This window comes from Maniola jurtina, chromosome 23 (assembly GCF_905333055.1).
Source record: "Maniola jurtina chromosome 23, ilManJurt1.1, whole genome shotgun sequence".
In the NCBI taxonomy this organism is placed as follows: Eukaryota; Metazoa; Arthropoda; class Insecta; order Lepidoptera; family Nymphalidae; genus Maniola; species Maniola jurtina.
This window is the reverse complement of record NC_060051.1, coordinates 7,804,397-7,824,260: the sequence shown is the minus strand read 5'-3', so window position 1 is coordinate 7,824,260 and position 19,864 is coordinate 7,804,397. Positions and strand designations below refer to the sequence as shown.

General features: G+C 36.5%; 1 protein-coding gene across 1 annotated transcript in view; it reads left to right on the top strand.

Moving 5' to 3' along the window:
* LOC123877398 overlaps nucleotides 1-19,864 on the top strand; it is a 757,955-nt gene that overhangs the window by 37,841 nt on the left and 700,250 nt on the right. The window lies entirely within an intron of this gene.

Sequence of the window (19,864 nt, the reverse complement as noted above, 5' to 3'; positions counted from 1 at the left end):
GATTGTTTTTTCTGTGAATAAAATTTAACGTCAAAGTAGTATACGCGGGAGAGTTGAACCATGGCGGGTGCGGGAGATATGACCAGTGGTTCATGTCTCCCTCTACAGTGTTTGTATGCGGAAATTTGAAGTTTTATTTTATAAATTTATAAATTTAGAAAGAAAACTTTGAAAACTAAACAAGGTTCAAAACAAAAAGCCCAGAGAAAGAAAACTGGAAAAGGCTAAAAAAAATAAAAATGTTAATGATGATAGTGAAACCGAGTGTGAAGACGTATGTGAAAATGTTGCTTACGCTGATAGTTCCAGTAATAGTGATTTTGCAGAATTCCTGACGTGAATGATCGTTGGTATTGTTTTGTTTGCCAATCAGAAGAAATTATGACCATGCGTCTATGTGGTTTATGCCGAAGATATTATGTCCATGAGATATGCGTAGGAGTTACACAAGATATTGATAAAAAGGTTAAGAAAGACCAACAAATTTGATTAAAGAAACGTTATACATTTAACTTTGTTGGCAAAATGTTTAATAAATAATTAACTACTATGTTGATTGTGGAATTTTGAAGAATATGTTGAAATTTTCTTTTTTTTAGGGTTCTGTACCTCAAAAGGAAAAACGGAACCCTTATATGTAGGTCTTCTAGCAAAAGTACAGGAATAAATCTGAAAACCGCGAATTTGTGGTTACATCATTAAAAAAAAATTAAAATGTCTTTCAATTTTCAAAATAAGATAACTATGCCAAGTGGGGTATCATATGAAAGGGCTTTACCTGCACATCCTAAAACAGATTTTTATTTATTTTTATGTATAATAGTTTTTGATTTATCGTGCAAAATGTTGGAAAAAATAACCGAGTGCGCGAGTCTGACTCACACTTGGCCGGTTTTTTCTTCATAAGAAAAGAAATAGCTATGTCATTGTTTATTTATAATTTAATTTCATTTTGTGATGTTTTATTTAATATATCTGTAATTTAAGCGACAAAATGTTTTTATTTTCCCCTTTAAAATGCGATGTTCAACTCTCCCCAGACTCCGGTTCAAGTGTCCCTCTGGTTGGGGAGAGTTGACCCAAATCCCATTTTTCATTCAAATATATATAAAATATTTCAGTATTATAATATCGAAAATGTAATTATGCATAAGTAATCCTAAATAAATAAGCTACTGTTTATAATTATAATTGAATCACTAAACCTCATTTACAAGAAAATACGACACTTTAAGCAAAAAGCGGTTCAACTCTCCCGGACTTCCCTACTATTTATTTGAAGATGCCCACAACTTCGTCCACGTGGATTTAGGCTTTTTAATAATCCCGTGGGAACTCTTTGATGTTCCAGGGTAAAAAGTTGCCTATGTTTACCAGGACGCAAGCTATCTCTGTGCCCAACGAACGGGCTTTTGAGAATCCCGTGGGAACTCTTTGATTTTTCGGGAAAAAAAGTAGTCTATTTCTGCCCCAGGATATAAGCTAACTCTGTGCCCATCAAAATCGGTTAAATTGTTGGGCCATGAAAAGCTAGCAGACAGACAGACAGACACACTTTCGCATTAATAATATAAGTATGGACTAAAAGATGCCCACAACTTCGTTCACGAGGATTTTAAAAAGCTAGTGGGAACTCTGATTTTCCGGATTTTAAGGAAATAGGTCTATATAATATTGAGCTCGAAGTTAGTAAAAAACGCATGAAGCAAATGAAAATCGTCTTTTTTAATAGTCGGTTAAATTCCCAATTAATAAATAAAATAAAATTATAAAAACCGGCCAAGTGCGAGTCAGACTCGCGCACTGAGGGCTCCGTACTCGGGTATTTTTTCCAACATTTTCCACTATAACTCAAAAACTATTATACATAAAAATATATAAAAATCTGTTTAAGAATGTACAGGTAAAGTCCTTTCATATGCTACCCCACTTAGTATATAGTTATCTTACTTTGAAAATTGAAACACATTTTTTTTTAAATGATGTAACCACAATGTTCAGATTTATTCCTGTACTTGTGCTATAAGACCTACCTACCTGCCAAATTTCATGATTCTAGGTCAACGGGGAGTATCCTATAGGTTTCTTGACAGACACGACGGACAGACATACAGACAGACAGACAACAAAGTGATCCTATAAGGGTTTTTGAGGTACGGAACCCTAAAAACCGAATGGAACCGTATACAGGTCTTTTTATTACCATCCGAGAATTGGAATCACGAAAACAATCATAGGAGTTTACGACCAGTTACGATATAATTAACACTTTATTGTCTCGACAACAATGTTGATTAACGCCCTATTTGTTTTATTAGACCACTCTGACATATTTAATGATTGTGTTGGAGCTTTTGGATAAGATACGATATAGTTATAAATACAGATATTATATTTCTAATAGGATACTTTATATGGTTATAATAGTTTGGGCTTGTCATTTTATTCCTATTATTTTTAATGTTACATGATGTTCTTTTTTATTTTTACTGCAAGAGAAGCTTACGGATGACGACAATCCGTCACTTACTCCATACAATCGTAGTCCCAATTTCATTTGAATATTAAGCAACCAAAGTCCATGAAATTTTGCAGACATATTCTAGAAACTAATATCTGTGTCTGTGGTGTTTTAATTTTTCTACAAGTGTAAATTAAAAATTTATAACACCCCCGACGATCCAAAGTATTTGAGTTTTCCAAAACATCATTTTCAAATAAATAATTATGTATTTAGGCAACGTCCATCTTGACAGCTTGACATTTGTCTATTGACATAATATTATGAACCTAACGGTCATCTAACCTTCTTTTCTACAAGAAAACTAGAAAAGAGCTGATAACTCTTAAACGGCTGAACCAATTTTTTTAGATTATAGCTAAGAACACTCTCGATCATGCCACCTTTCAAACAAAAAAAAGTAAATTAAAATCGGTTCATTCGTTTAGGCGCTACGATGCCACAGACAGATACACAGATACACAGATACACAGACACACAGATACACAGATACCCACGTCAAACTTATAACACCCCTCTTTTTGGGTCGGGGGTTAAAAAATATGTAGTTTTAAAATTACAGGGGCTCAAAGATTTGTATGAAAATTTTTAAGACCGCGTAACTTTGAAACCGAATATTTTAACAGAAATCTGGAAAACCACAGACATAGATATTAGTTTCTAAAATATGTCTGCAAAATTTCATGGACTTTGGTTGCTTAATATTCAAATGAAATTGGAACTACGATTGTATGAAACGAGTGACGGAGAGAGCCCTGTTAAACCTTAACTAAGCAATTATTACCAAAACACAAGCTAACCCGTGGCACGTACAAGATTAATGTAGTAACTGGTACAAGTTTATTAAGACGGCATTATGTAATGTCCCCCATGGCATGTAGCTACTCCCATATTGTGTTATCGCGACGATTTGACGCACCCACAGGACCACTATAGACGTGCGACAGTCGGTTTTATAGTACAATCCATCGCTCTATAGTAGTATTCTTCATCACTGAGGGTCGTAACCCCTTTCCATTGATCCTTTAATGGTAAGAGTTCTGTTGGGATAATAATGCGGTGGGTTCCCAGTTCATTCCGCATACAACTCGGCTAAGAGAACGAGATTTCAACTCTTAGGTTAATTTACAGGTATTATCAGATGTTAGCGATAATAACCGGGACCGACGGCTAAACGTACTCTCCGAGGCACGGAGGAAATTTCGGACCTCTCAAGTTGGTCACCCATCTAGTTACCGACTTGGGTCAACATTGCTTAACATGCTTTAATATGAATGACTTTGTACAAATTTTGCATGCCTTATGTAAGGTGAAACCTTTCTACTGGACAATATGTACTTAATAACATCTCATTGTAAAAAATGTTGCAAATAAAAAATCTTGAATCTTGATTTCACGCCTTTCTGAGCAAGTTGGTGCGCTCTCGCGGCACAGCCATTAGCGACTTGATATTGACCTTATTTGATACAATTGTTTTGTCTTAGTCGTTGGTGTATGGACACCCTTAATGCTTAACTAACGTCAGTACTCGTGTTCTAATAATCACAGGAGCATGGTACGGCGTGTCATTTGATTGTTCGAGATGATTTACTGGTAGAGCTGCGATTGAAATTTATGGTGGGATAGTTCTATGACTTCTATGATGACATGGATTCTATGGGGGTGATCGCTTTTGTGTATTATTTGTGCCAATAAATACTAATCTTATATATATTAGCTCCAAACCCCAAGAAATTACACAAAATTCTACGGGAGGTCCTTTACGGTACATGCAGTACAACTGTGGAATGACCTCCCCAAGAATATTCGAAGTTCGAAATCCCTGCCCATTTTTAAAAATCGTTTGAAAGAATTCTACTTATCTATGCCATAATAGTTTAAATATTGTTTTTATTTATTATATTATTATTTTTTATATTATATGTATCCCTTTTATATTATATGCAAGTAACTATATTGTCATATATAGCATATACATATATATTTATATATTATATATATATAATTACTTTTTTATGTTTATTAGTATATATATAAATCTTTGTAAAAAAATCCTTGCGACTTGGTACTATCCAACCTCCTTCCTAGAACTTCTCCTTTCAGCAAAGGTTGCCTGGTAGAGATTGCTCCAAGCAATAAGGCCGCCTTTGCACACAATTGTTTTTTTCTGTTTTCTTCTTACTGTGTTGTTATCCTTATATGTGTTTTTGTGTGCAATAAAGAGTTTCTATCTATCTATCTATCTATCTAATCTTACTAATTCTTAATCCATACTAATATTTAAAATGCGTCACTGTATCTGTCTGTCTGTTTGCTAGATTTTTACTTGAATTGTCTTCAAATAAGTTAGTGGCTATTTCTGACAATCAACTATGAAGGTATAGAACATTGATTATTATCGAAACTACGATTAGCAATGTCGTCTAAACCACCCCTCAAATTAAAATCGAAACACCCCCGATCAAATTATAATTCTTAAACGTACTGTACGTAGTCTTAATTTGCTTTTAATCATAAATAAATATAAAAATTTAATTAAAAAAATCCGACAATTTTGAACTCATTACATTCACCACCTTACACCTTAATCTAGGTTTATAGGTACGTTTTATTTTTTTAATATTTTAGTTTAACTGTTAAATTAAAAAAAAAAAGAACTTAAGAAAGTTTTTAGGTCGAAAATAAGGATATTTAGACGTTAGTATAATAGCTTTTAACATAATTAAAACGTACGAGCACAGCTCTTCATTATATCTACAAGATTTCTGATAATTTCTGAAAATTGGACTACATTTACGAGGATAAAAACGTTATCGCTTTTTGTATGACTTATAACTAGACGATCCTCTAAATTTGTGGCTAATTCTATTAGTACAATAAATAATCTTCAAACTAAAATAAAGTGACAGGTCTAAAACTACTGCTAAGTATCCTTTTTAACCTCCGACCCAAAACGAGGGGTGTTATAAGTTTGACGTGTGTATCTGTGTATCTGTCTGTGGCATCGTAGCTGCTAAACTAATGAGCCGATTTTAATTTGGTTTTTTTGTTTGAAAGGTGGCTTGATCGAGAGTGTTTTTAGCTATATTCCAAGAAAATCGGTTCAGCCGTTTGAAAGTTATCAGCTCTTTTGTAGTTACTGTAACCTTCACTTGTCGGGGGTGTTATAAATTTTTAATTTACACTTGTCGTCATTTAGATCTATCATTTATTTTGGAGATTGTATGATTTACATAAAGCAATAGTAAATCCGAGTCACTGATCTGTATATTGGAATATTCACATATGGGTAATTCATAACTAGGTATAAAGCGAAACTGAAACAATAATGATACCCTAATGATACCTAATGTTATTGAACAGATCAACCGCAAAACCCAGTATGTGTTTGCATATTAATTATGTCTTTATTTGTGTGATTCGGTTTGTGTTTACAATTACAATGCTGCAGATCTAGCATGAATAATTTCCTGTCCCGCGAGAAAAACCATACTTATCCGCGCACTGCGAGCGATTCCCTACGAAAGAAATTTAAGGAAATAGGTATTCTTACAGTGGCTTCTCAATATATTTACACTAATATAATTTTTGTATTATTTATTACCAGTGAAACAATTGACTACATCTTGTGGGAAACTAAAAGTTTCTCAAGGTATAAAACAAATACTCAGACGTTCTGTTCATAGGATTTCTCTTATGAACAGAACTTTGGTCTCCAGACCTAGGATTTCTGTTCATATCCGTACTATATTTTAAACTAGCTGATGCCCCTGACTTCGTTCGCGTGGATGTAGGTTTTTTAAAATTCCCGTGGGAACTCTTTGATTTTCCGGGATAAAAAGTAGCCTATGTGCTAATCCAGGGTATAATCTATCTCCATTCAAATTTCAAATTTCTTCCAAATTTCAGCCCAATCCGTCCAGTAGTTTTTGCGTGAAGGAGTAACAAACACACACACACACACACACACACACACAAAATTCCGCATTTATAATATTAGTGTGAGTGTGATTATAGAATTATAGAACTTTCTCCTTTATAATATTATAGTGTGATTCGAAAGTGTGTCTGTCTGCCAGCTTTCACGGTCCAACCGTTTAATCGATTTTACAGAGTTAGCTTACATCCCGGGGAAGGACATAGGCTACTTTTTATCCGGAAAATCAAAGAGTTCCCACGGGATTTAACAAACTAAATGCACGCGGACGAAGTCGCGGGCATCATCTAGTTGCCAAATTAATACCTGTATTAACAGTACATCAGAGGCGTGGAATATTCAGTCGTCGCGAGAAACATTTCATTTCACCGCGTCGCGTCGCACGGATTATGTAAAAACGTTTTTTGTGGAGGCAGGAGAGTGATACGTGCGATGTGTATGGTTCTGACATTTTTCCATGTTTTTAAAAAAAAAATACTAGATTTTTTCTAGACCCCTAGCTCTGTGATGTGTCGTGACTCATTCAGACCACCTAGTGAAAGGAATCTCCTATTTTTAACCCCCGACCCAAAAAGAGGGGTGTTATAAGTTTGACGTGTGTATCTGTGTGTCTGTCTGTGGCATCGTAGTTCCTAAACTCATGAACCGATTTTAATTTAGTTTTTTTTGTTTGAAAGGCAGCTTGATCGAGAGTGTTCTTAGCTATAATCCAAAAAAATCGGTTCAGCCGTTTGAAAGTTATCAGCTCTTTTCTAGTTATTATAACCTTCACTTGTCGGGGGTGTTATAAATTTTTAATTTACACTTGGTACCCTCCAGCAATAGTAAAATAGGAAATGTAAATTTATGTGGACTTTACTCTGATCCTGGATGGTGCTAATGCAGACAAAACCACAAACAAAACGTAGTTACCAACTTCCAGTGCCTGCAATTAATGTCACAACTCACAAGTTTGGACATTAGGTTTTTTGACTACAAATTCAATTTTGCACGACGACGGCTGCAGTCGGTTGGCCAAATCCATACTGATAATAATCCATACTGTAAGGTTATTTTTAAAAATTGATTTGAGTTGTCAAAAATAATATAAAATTATTAATTTATCTAATGCAGGTAGTTTGATAAAATCGATATTTCGCTCATTCGATGTCATACAATCTGTTGCTAGGAGGCCAACAAGATTGAACTTGCATAAATACGGGTGTTTGGAAGGTTTTAGTTTAGTCTCCTTCTGAGATTCGGAGCGATATCGCATATTTTCGGTATTTGGGTTGTGAACTGGATAATTAGATGTTGTGATAGCAATCACGCTCTAATTAAATTATTTATTTTGGCATTAGTTTGTTTAGATTAAAACTCTCGGATAACCTTGCACATTAAACTTGTGTTTTTTTTGTGTTGGTTTTGGAGAGGACATTCCAATAATTCGATAAAAATATTTAAATAATACCTGCTTTTCTGAGTGACGCCAATAATACTAATATTATAAATGCGAAAGCTAGGGGATGCCCGCGACTTCGTCCGCGTGGATTTAGTTTTTTAAAGATCCCGTGGGAACTGTTTGATTTTCCGGGAAAAAAGTTGCCTATGTCAACTACAGGGACGCAAGCTACCTCGGTACCAAATTTCATACGAATCGATCAAGCGGATGAGCATTTAGGAATCCCGCGGGAACTGTTTGTTTTTCCGGGATAAAAAGTAGCCTATGTCCTTCCCCGGAATGTATCCTAAGTCTGTACAAAATTTCATTAAAATCGGTTCAGCGGTTGAGCCGTGAAAGCGTAGCAGACAGACAGACACACTTTCGCATTTATAACATTAAGTATGGATAGTATGGATGTAGGATATTAGGATTAGGAATTTTTTCTCGACATTTTAATCAAGACATCAACGTCCTAATTTTCTAAAGTTCTCCCTGTTTTCGAATTCCCTCTTACCTCTCAATAAGCTAACGTACAGGCTTATTTCGGAAAAGGCAGCACTTAGCGTTTTAAAAATACAGGGGGCGGTGCTGAAACGTGCTGCGAATTTCAGAGTTGAGAAATTAATTCACTTCGCCTGTGAATCGTGGAATTAGCGGAGCGAAGCCTTTCCCGTTTAAATGGGTAATATAGGGCGGCGTAGACACTAGACGACACTGTCTTATTCGTTGTTTTTAGGGTTCCTTTATGAGTTACCTGGTTCTATTTCACATTCCTATTATCGTACCGCAAGACATTGCTAAGGTCTGCAACCGTACGTAGTTCAAATTCCATGGATACGTACGAAGCGATTTGTCTTCTCATTTCTAATTCGAACCGGCTAGGATTATGGAACGCCCTTCCAGCATCAGTTTTACTCTACAATTTTAATATGGTTATCTTCAAGTCGAGAGTGTATAGGCATCTTGTGGGCAAGCGCGGTCCATCTTAGGTTATATCATCAAAGTCTTTCATTCATATATCATCAAGTCATTTTTAAATGATTGCTATGTTAGGACATAATGTAGACTACATTTTCGGGCTTCAAACGATTGTTCTAAGGATTTTTGAATTTTTCACTTGAATATTAAATTAAATAATTATTTACTAACCCTATATTTAACACAGTTTTCAATATTATGATGGACACTAGTTAGTCTAGTAACTATTTTTCCTCAGTACGGTATTACTAAGGTATCACTTTACACTTCGCATCAGCGATTATAGTTTAATGCCTTTACATAATTATTATATAAAATGTATTGTAAGTAAAAGAACTTGTAAAAGTCTAATTGAACAAAAATATTTTGAATTTGAATTTGAATTGTCTCATGTTTGCGCGTGCAAAATGGTTATTTTTAATATCAACAGTGAAATTTCTAGAGCGTTCCGAATGCATGTGTGCGAATTAAAAATCCTTTCTTTATTGCTGTGTTGATTTTCCGAAATGGAAAATTTTCATAGAGCCGCGCGCAAAGCTTGATTTTAGTGACTTTATTTCTGATTCTATAGCGAAAATTGCTTTTACCTAAAATTAATTGAGTAGTTATTTACTTGTTTTGAATAAACAAGTGACTTTTAAAATATTCAAGAGTAAATTAAAAATTTAAATCACCCCCGATATGCATTTATAGAAATTATGAGTACTTTTTATCCTGCCATCCAACCTTCTTCAAATATTATGGTGTGGTAAATGATAATGTGGTAGTAATAACTACCCATCACAAATTCACAACCCATATTATAAATTCGAAAGTGTTTGTTAATTGGTTTACAATAGAAATATTCAAGGGAGAGATTCTCATCAAATTAAAACGAAAGCTATGGTGGTATGTCTAACTCGGAGATCGACATAGGTTACTTTTTAACCCAGAAAATCAAAGAGTTCCCTCGGGATTTTTAAAAAAACTTAATCCACCTGGACAAAGCCCTTATGTCGTCTATTTTATATAAGGAAAGATGTGTTTAGTAATTTTTATTTACGCCTCGTGTTTTTCTATTACAAGCTAACAATGACTTCTTCGTATTAGATTCTAGCAAGATGTACTGTTTATTTAGGTTCTTGTGCTACCGGCTCCGAACTGGGGTAATTGAATAGGGGTCCTGCATCAAATTTTCATATAAATTAGTCGGAGAGTAGAAGAAAAATTTTGAAGAGGTGCTTGACAAAAATAATTATGTCCCTCCCGACCGAATTTCAATTAACTAACTAGGAAGAAGACAATATTATAGCATAGCGCACAAAACTATTTCCCTTACTCTATTCTCTTAGTTTATTCTCTTGCTCTCATAGTCCAAGGAGACAGCAGTCAAAGATGACAGGAGAAATATCAAGTGTTTCTAAATTTCTGGTCTGGTCTGCTGAAGGCTTCGGCCGTGGCTAGTTACCACCTTACCAGCAAAGCCGTGTCGCCAAGCGATTTAGCGTACCGGTGCGATGAAAACTGGCATATCCCTTCCAGGTTAGCCAGCTTCTATTTTAGACTGCATCATCACTTACCACCAGGTGAGATTGCAGTCGAGGGCTAACTTGTATCTGAATAAAAAAGAAACTTTCCGAGGCACGGTTGTGCAACACCGGAAAGTTCAATTATTCATGAATCTGTCTACATGTTTAATGTTATATCTCAGCTTTATTATTCTGCCAATCTACTTTCGTTTATCGTAAACTATTTTTCTATATCCAAGGAAAGTACCTTTAATGAAACAATAAAATTAATAAAAAAAACAACTTCTATCAAGCACCTCGAGAAATTTTCCCATCCGCTCTCGGACTATGTGGATAAGGGTAGGTGGAAGGTATGATTTAATATTTATTGCGCCTTTCCTGCCAAGATAATACTGTTCTGCGGCTTAGTTCCAATGTGGGAGGGGCTTTACCCTGGTCTTTCAAGGAAAATTGAAATTCTACCTGCTTCAACACCGGGATTAGTATAGTAATAATTTAAAGAGTTTCGCATTTATGCCTGTCGCTTGTAAACTATGATCATTAAGTTTTCAACGGTTGAAGCATAGACCTATAATACTCTACTTTCTTGGCACGCTTTGCAATTAGGCATTGTAAGGTCTACATCTCCTGAGGATGCTCCGGTGTCGGGGCGAAACGTGCGTCGAGTGGTGATTTGATTTGTGTAGTGCTGCGTGGTGGTGGTGCGTGTGGCTTGCTTGGTGGTTGGCTTTTCCTGCATGTTTATCAGTGGGAGGGCGAATGGTGCATGTCGCATGCTGCATGTTGCACCATACAGATTTCTTTAGTTTGCCGGATTATAGCAAATTAAGCTTTTGGTACCTTGAATGCCGTAACTGTCGAATCAAATTATTATCTACGAGCGAGTTAGACATATTATGTTTCGATTTTACGAATAAACTCGCAGATTCTGCTGTCAAATTAAATTATTATTATCTGTTCACAGGGCTCTCTCCGTCACTTACTCCATACACTCGTAGTTCCAATTTAATTTGAATACCAAGCAACCAAAGTCCATGAAATTTTGCAGACATATTCTAGAAACTAATATCTGTGCCTGTGGTGCTTGAGATTTTTTCTAAAAATATATAGTTTTAAAATTACAGGGGCTCAAAGATTTGTATGTGAATTTTTAAGACCGCGTAACTTTGAAACCGAATATTTTAACAGAAATCTGGAAAACCACAGGCATAGTATTAGTTTCTAGAATATGTTTGCAAAATTTCATGGACTTTGGTTGCTTAATATTCAAATGAAATTGGAACTACGTTTGTATGGAGCGAGTGACGGAGAGACCCCTCTTCAGAAAAAACGTCACAGATTAAACAAATAGGTATACACGCAAATGTCACACGTTACATCCCTCCGCGTGATGTTTGTTTGATTATTTGTTCGGTAAACAGTTTGTTCCCCGATTTGGAGTTTGGACCATTGATTGCACCGGATAATTTGGCTTTCGAATTTAGGAAACGTTTGAAAATAACTCTAAAACCATTTCGTGTGTGTTTGATGGAATAATTTTTTCGTTCACAGATTTTTTTGCATGACCTTATTTTATTTTTTCACATCACAATAATTGGAAATAGGTTTTCTATGTTATTCGGTTTTCATTTGGAAAATGAAATTTTACATGGATTTAAAATAAAGTCTACGGATTTTGAACATAACATTGTTGTCAAAATATTGAAATTTTTATTAAATTAAATGGGTAGCTGGAAATCCTTTGACATGAGCTTTTTTTATCTGTTTTTAACCCCCGACACAAAAAGAGGAGTGTTTGACGTGTGTATCTGTATGTGGCATCATTTGAGAGTAAACCTTGTCTCAGTAGTGAGCCGGCGATGGGTTGAGTTGATGATGATGATGACGATTATTCTGTTGTGTGGTGGGAAACGAAAGTTATAAGTAATTTATATTTTACAGAGCTGAACTAAAGGGTGGTCAGACTGTTATCTCGATGAATGTTACTTATCTAAAATGCATCGAGTTCCGAATTGAAATGTAATAATTTAACGTTAAGACCCACTAAGTTTTCCTGGAAAAGTAATTACCTTATGCAAATTGCAAATGTGTTTATAATAGCCCTCACTCATTGCTACCAGTGAGATATCATTTTACTAGAGAGTGGATTATCCCTTACAACACTGTCACTTTTTCGGGTTCCGTACCCACTAAAAACGGAGTCCTATTAATGTCCCTCTGGTATCTGTCTGTCTGTCTGTCCGGATCGTGTCACAGGTCTCTAGCTCGTAGTAGGTTTGTCTTAGTAAGTTGGACCTACGAGTACATTAACTCTGACAAAAATCTTTAAACACTAGGATAGGAATACGCTTCACTTGCTACGCCCTCCCACTGGTAAAAATGCAGAAAAAGCATCTTCTTTTTAATTTTTTATTATTTAGTTCCATCAAACTTATTTTTTGTGGAACTAACTTTCTGACTACGAAAAGCTCCGTCAATCATTCCTACAATTTAATTGTTGTAATTGGCTGGATTTGTGGTATTCTTACTACAACAATGCATTTCAGCCAATAGCGAGAGTGTTGGCCAATCAAAGATGATTACGATCGTCACACCGTAACTCTGAATCTACGGTGTTATGCCATCTGCTGGTCGATTGGGGAAAAACTGCTTCGATAAATAATTAATCTCAATCGTTGTGATTGGCTTTTATGGTATTCTTGTGTCAACAATGCATTGTAGCTAATAGTTAGCGAGCGTCATTTTTCGCTGATGTTTGAAGTTTGCTACTCTAACTAGATAGATACAGCTCAATGGCAATAAGGCGTTCGAGAAAACGATTTCCTTCAAGTAAATTAGTCAGAATTTGCTTTCCAATAACACATCGACAGTTTATTGGAATTTGAAACTTGTTGCTTTAATTTAAGGGTTTGTTTTGCTTGGATGTGATGAGTATTGATAATTTTGTACATTGTGGTGTGAACTAATTTACACTTTGATGTAATTGTAAGGGTTGAGGGGTTTACGAAATTCTGTTGGTTATATAATAGTTTAAGGCTGCCTTTCCACTAGAACTGTGCTACGTTGCTCATTGAACTAGAATTGAGCTATCGAGGATCTAACTTGGTGAGTAGGTAGCAAATAATATTTACAAGTGCTAAATCTGACAGAATACTGTCAGAATTTTAACTGTAACTCAATAGAGTTACAGTTAAAATTCTTTACATAAAAATAGACATCAAAGCAAGAAGCTCGCCCGACTACAACATACATGTATACACGTGTAGAAACAAAAAATATTTTGTTTTCTTTGTAAGTAGTTAGTGGTTTTGGAAGTCGGTTTTTAATATATTTTTTCGCGGAACAGATGGCGAAAGAGATAACTAACATCAATCCTGTCAGATAAAATAAGTACATATATAATAATATATAGCGACCGGCAAACATCTTGAAAAGCATCTTTGGTGACAACGAAGGGGGCGGGAGGGGAATTTTTCCGCGTGGCAGCACGTGATAAGTTGATCAGTCAGCCCTTGTTTACTACTCGGACAAGCTAAGTTTGCACCTCGCGCCGATTAGGTACGTCACGACGACGTTCAGGTACGGTATGCGAACCGTACTGACGCGACAAGACGACCGCGGGGAGATGAGCGGGTGAGTGGAAGAGGCGCTGCGTTCCAGCGAGGTGCAAACTACCGCGATGCGGAGACTTTGCCCCACTACGCTGCTTTTCGCTGAAGAACTGTTTGCTGGTCACGGTACTCAGACGCTACCTAGTACCTCCTTTGCAAGGAAGCCGATGCACACTGTGCTGCCGTGTACTATCTCGTAGTCGCCGTTCTTGCGCTGCAAGGGGAACTCGAACTGCAGCGAGCTGTTGCAGGATCCCATAACCTGCGGTGTAACCAATTCGTGTCAACTAGCAACCATAATGTACCTAACCAAGCTGGGCTTGTTGCGTCAAGGACTCGAGAAAGCCCTAAATATAATATGTACGAGTAGCTACGTCACAACTCACATTTCGCGAGCCGTCTTCGCTCGCCTTAGCGATGGGCGTATTCGTTGGTCCTGCAGCCGCTTTTCTTAAATACTGGGCAGGTTGTATGTGCAGTGTGGCAGATGACTTGTGGGCAAAACCTGCTTTATCTGGACTTCCCAGATTCACCAACTGACGTGGCAGACCAAGGCGGCGATGTCTAGATAAAACAGTTAGATGGCTCGAAGTGCCACAAGGCATAGAATAGGAGAGTGGTGGAAAAATCGGAGGCAAACTTTGTAGCCTTCATAAGGTGTCATCTCCGCGGACGAAAGGATTGCGGCGATGTTAGATGCAAACACACTACCGATCACGACGCACTCGCAGATATACGCAGAATACCTATTTAGTAAACGTACGCTTACCATACACGGTGAAGTTTACTGGCAAGTTTGCAGCGAACGGTTAATATCTGTAGAGCACACCTTGACTTTGCTTTGACTTGTTTCAGTTAAAACGAGACAGATTTATACGCTGTCTCGTTTTAACCGTGTCTTAAATCTAAGCAAAGTCAGAACGCGCTCTAAAGATGTCACCCTTAAAGTGGCGTCCAGTTAACCAATATATCCATACACCAATATATCCATACCAGTTTCTGGACGCCGCAGCTTCAAGTCCGTTGCAAACTTGACCGGTAAACTCCTTGACTTATTATATTACGGTAAACTTGATTGTGTAGGTATGGCCAGCGTTAGATGAAGTGAAGTGACCTTTAATATGCCAGCAACTCTTTGCTTCCTCTTCTTATCAGAAAAATGGGCATGCCTCTGTAGATAGTCGAACAGCGAAGGCTCAGCGACTTGGACTGCGAAGTGGTAAAAATACTCCACCATCCGGAAGAAACTGGGATCCGGGTTCGTAAGCACGCCCTTAATATGGGTTGGTATTTCATAGTTCCGTACATACATAAGTACTCAATGGTTCCGTACAAATACTTTTCTGGATTCGATAACATGTCTATGGTAGAAACAACCCGTTTTCATTAGCGATTTAAACATTTTATTATTTTATATTCTAGTAATCATGTGGGATTCACGTAAAAAATGATGATCTGTTGTGATGGTTGTCATAATAACTGTCTATTGACCAAAATATTGACAGTAGTGTGACCTGATTTTAAAATAAAAAATAAACAGACAAAAAGATTTACTAGCTGCAGGGCTGAGGGCTCTCCCTTGTCCAAATTTTACATCAAAAATCTCAATGACTGCGGAGTCCGCACTTCTTAAATCTTTCCCTGTATCCTAAGGATCAATCCTACCAAAGGAAATAATATATTAAGTATATTGTTCACAAAACGCCATATTCTACTGCTAAAGCAGAGCCTCGATAGCTCAACGGTTGAGGAGCGGACTGAATTCCGAAAGGTCGGCGGTTCAAACCTCACATGTTGCACTATTATCGTTTCCACTACTGGCACAAGCTTTACGCTTAATTGAACGGAAAAGGGGAGTATTAGTCATGATTAGCATGGCAAATATTCTTTAAAAGAAAAGAAAGAAAGAAAGAAAAGAAAGAAAACTTTTTTTATTAGGTCACTGTAACACTACAATGTATCTTAAAACTAATCGAGTTATACTACGTAATATTATACTTATGAGCTAAAATGTACTAAAATGAATGTGTCACACGTGACCAAACATAGGTTTCCCACTCAGCATAATGCTGCAGCAAGCTGCAGCGCTGGTTTTCAGTGGGAGCCTAAAAAAGTGAGGTCACGGACCATGAGATACTTAAATACAAATAATTTAGTTTCGACAATATGTAAAATAAAGCAAAAACAAAACACTTAAAACAAAACAAAAAGACTAGCAATATGAAAATTAAGGTATATTAAAAATTAAAACACGAGAAGAGGCAGGTATACAGGTATTATGCGGGCAAGTAAGAAAAATAATGAAAGTAATCTAATAATAATTTACAATTAATGTGCGGCTTATGTGCTGTAACGATGCTATGCCGATCCAAATAGTAAATAGCAAATATTTAATATAATCATTAATTTTAAGTTAAAAAAAAGTTACGTTAAAACATTACTAACTTTTCTTCAAGTCTGACCCCCAAAGACCTTCTTGTTTCTTAGGTCAGTGGACTTTCGTTATTTTATCAAAAGCTGAAATAGAGTAAGATCCCACTGCCGCCAGACTTTTCTTATTTTCTGAGAAACAAAATGTGTGGTATACAAGTAGTCTTAGTGTGTACTATTAACGCACTAGAACGCATATCTATTAGCTTGTGCCGTGGGCCAATTTATAAGTATTAGCTAACATGAAAGTACCTATTGAAAACTACTCACTTTGGGGCATGAATAAATGATCAATCATTTATTTATTTGCTTAAATGAGACGGGTCTGCCCGCGAAATTCAAATTTAATTTGATTTTTCGCAATTTGTAAACTAATACGACAACGTAGGCTTATGGCATTCTAATTGCGCCAATGGCAGTATCATCCCCACGTGTAATATCTTTAATTGAAAAAGTCCAGTTTAAGAAATTATTTTAGAAACGAATATCTGTGTCTGTGGTGTTTTAGATTTTTCTAAAAATATGTAACTAGTTTTAAAATTACAGGGGCTCAAAGATTTGTATGAAAATTTTTAAGACCGCGTAACTTTGAAACCGAATATTTTAATAGAAATCTGGAAAACCACAGACATAGATATTAGTTTCTAGAATATATCTGCAAAATTTCATGGACTTTGGTTGCTTAATATTCAAATGAAATTGGAACTACGATTGTATGAAACGAGTGACGGAGAGAGCCCTCTTAATAATAAATATTCCCTGCCAGATCTTCCCTGACGGCGGCAATTTCCCGCGATAAATAACATAGTTTATCTTAGTTATATTCTGAGTCGTAATTTTTGTATAATGATACCTACTCAGGAAATATACATAAAAATCAGAACTCAGACATTAAGACAAGTGTAAATTAATAATTTATAATACCCTCGACAAGTGAAGGTTTCAGTAACTAGAAAAGAGCTGATAACTTTCAAACGGTTGAACCGATTTTCTGAGATTTTAGCTAAGAACACTCTCGATCTAGCCACCTTCAAACAAAAAAAAACTAGATTTAAATCATAAATTTAAAATAAATTAAATTTCATTAGTTTAGGAGCTACGATGCCACAGACAGATACACACGTCAAACTTATAACACTCTTTTTGGGTCGGGGGTTAAAAAGTTAATTATGTTTTACGCGCCTTTAGAAACTGATATCTTTGAATTGGTACGAGGTACAAGCGAGCAAATATGCATACATACCTACTACACACTAGTAACTACTACTCTATCCTACAGTGGGATCTTGGAGCTAAGGATTCCCCTCCAATTAAGCGTAAAGCTTGTGCTAGTCGTAGGTACGACAATAGTGCAACGGATAGGGTTTGAACTGGCAACCTTTCGGAATTCAGTCCGCTACCGTTGAGCTATTGAGGCTCGCGTTTCTCTGCGCTTTGTCCTGAACACAGGGAGGGAGGAACATGATGACATTTAGATCATGGTGTCTTTGGCGGATAACAGGTAAAGAAGACGTATAAAATCTTTCGTCAAAGAATAATGTCTATTTTTGATATTTTTTCAGAATATTGCTCTAATTATTCGATACGAGCAATGACCTCACTCATACAAGTACGCTGGGCCTTACCGATGTGTTTTTGAAGCAACTTGACTTTCGCCATTTGGGCACTTTGGCCACATGAGTGTTTTTTCTATGCTTTGGCGCAGTGAGCATCATGTGAGCGTACTCGGAACTAAATGTTAGTGATGACTAAACACAGTGTCTAATTCCCGTTTGGTACGCTCGGTGGAGTGCTTATTTAACAAATGATAACTGTCACACCTGTTCCAGCGTACGCACTTAGGGCCGGCGCACATATGGCGGAGCGCAGCTCAGAGCATTTTTCAGTCAAAGTATTGTCGACATTGTCCTCATTGAAATAATATCTAAAATCAATTTTGCATCCGTGCGGATACTCGCGCAGTCCCGCGCATTCTCTGGTAGAAATTCGTGTAATGTGTCACGCGATTAGAAAACTTCGCTCTGCGCTGCGCTCCGCCATATGTGCGCGCCGGCCCTTATAGTGTAAGTCCATTTCAGTGGATTCGGGACACTGTTTTTTTTTTACATTATATATAAGTAGTTCGCGACAGGTCGACGTGGCAATCGGGATATGAGGCGGGTGGACGCCTCGATTTCCATGTCCACCGGTAGTGAACTATACTCATATAACCATTGATTTTGGAAACGCCACCCCTCATGATTCGGAAGATAGCCGCGCCTGGTATATAGTCAATCTTTTTGGTCGATTCTGGAAAACCTGCCTCAATTTTATTTGCCAAAATTATTTGGTAGTACCAAAGGGTAAGGGTAAGTAATCGATGGGATGTTTTGGGCATCAACTAATACAATATAAATGCGCGAGCGAAGCGAGCGCAAAATTTTCGATAGGTATATTTAAATAAGAGAATGGTAAATTCGAGCCTTCAGGTCCAAAATGTTGAATTTGTTGTGTGAATGTTGAAATATTTGATTTATCGTGCAAAATGTCAGAAAAAAATACCCGAGTATGGAACCCTCGCCTCGGTGCGCGACTCCGACTCACAATTGGCCGGTTTTTTTTGTGAATTACGTATAAGCATATGCGAATTAAAAGCTTACTTTTAAGATTCAACATTTAATTTTGGGAATTCAAATTAAACATTTTGCAAATTCAACATTTTACGAATTCAACATTTTAAGCCTGAAGGAATTCGAGAATTAGTCTATTTTAAGCTTTCTTTGTCTGGGAGTTTGAACCCCCAAAACCTTACCAGTAACAATTTTGTAACTCATACTACAAGCAAAATAATTCTAAGGTAACAAGAACTGACGAACGAAATAAAATACGGGGATTGCCCGAGCGATGAATTAGTTAACTAACTTTATTTTAATTTACCGTTATTTAATAACCTTAATAAGTAATTAAAGATCAGAATCAAAAGTTTTAATTAAAAAATGTATATTTTTTATAATTTGCTTGGGTTGTTGCGCGAGGCCCCTGCAAGAGCGAGGCCCCGGGCGATTGCCCCGTTCGCCACCCCCTAAGACCGCCACTGTTTGGTACAATAGCAATTGTTGTGATTGGGCGAATTTATGGTATTTTTGGTGAAACATGTGCAAATTCGTGGCTCAATTACAGTAAAATGACAATTCCTTAATCTGAGAAAATGAGAGCTACAGTGACGATGGCAATCACCTCCGATTGGCTACAACACCTTGCAAATTCAAATTATTTTTATTCAATTGAATGATTCAATTAGACTTTTACAAGTTCTTTTGAATTGCAACAAGAATAGCATAAATTAAGCCAATCATAACAATTGCGATTGTAATAACGATTGATGTTGGTTTTACGGAGTAGTTGGTATGTAAGAGAGAGCTAATAACGGCTCATAAGTGGTTTGAAAAGAAAACTACATTTGATAAAAAAATATTT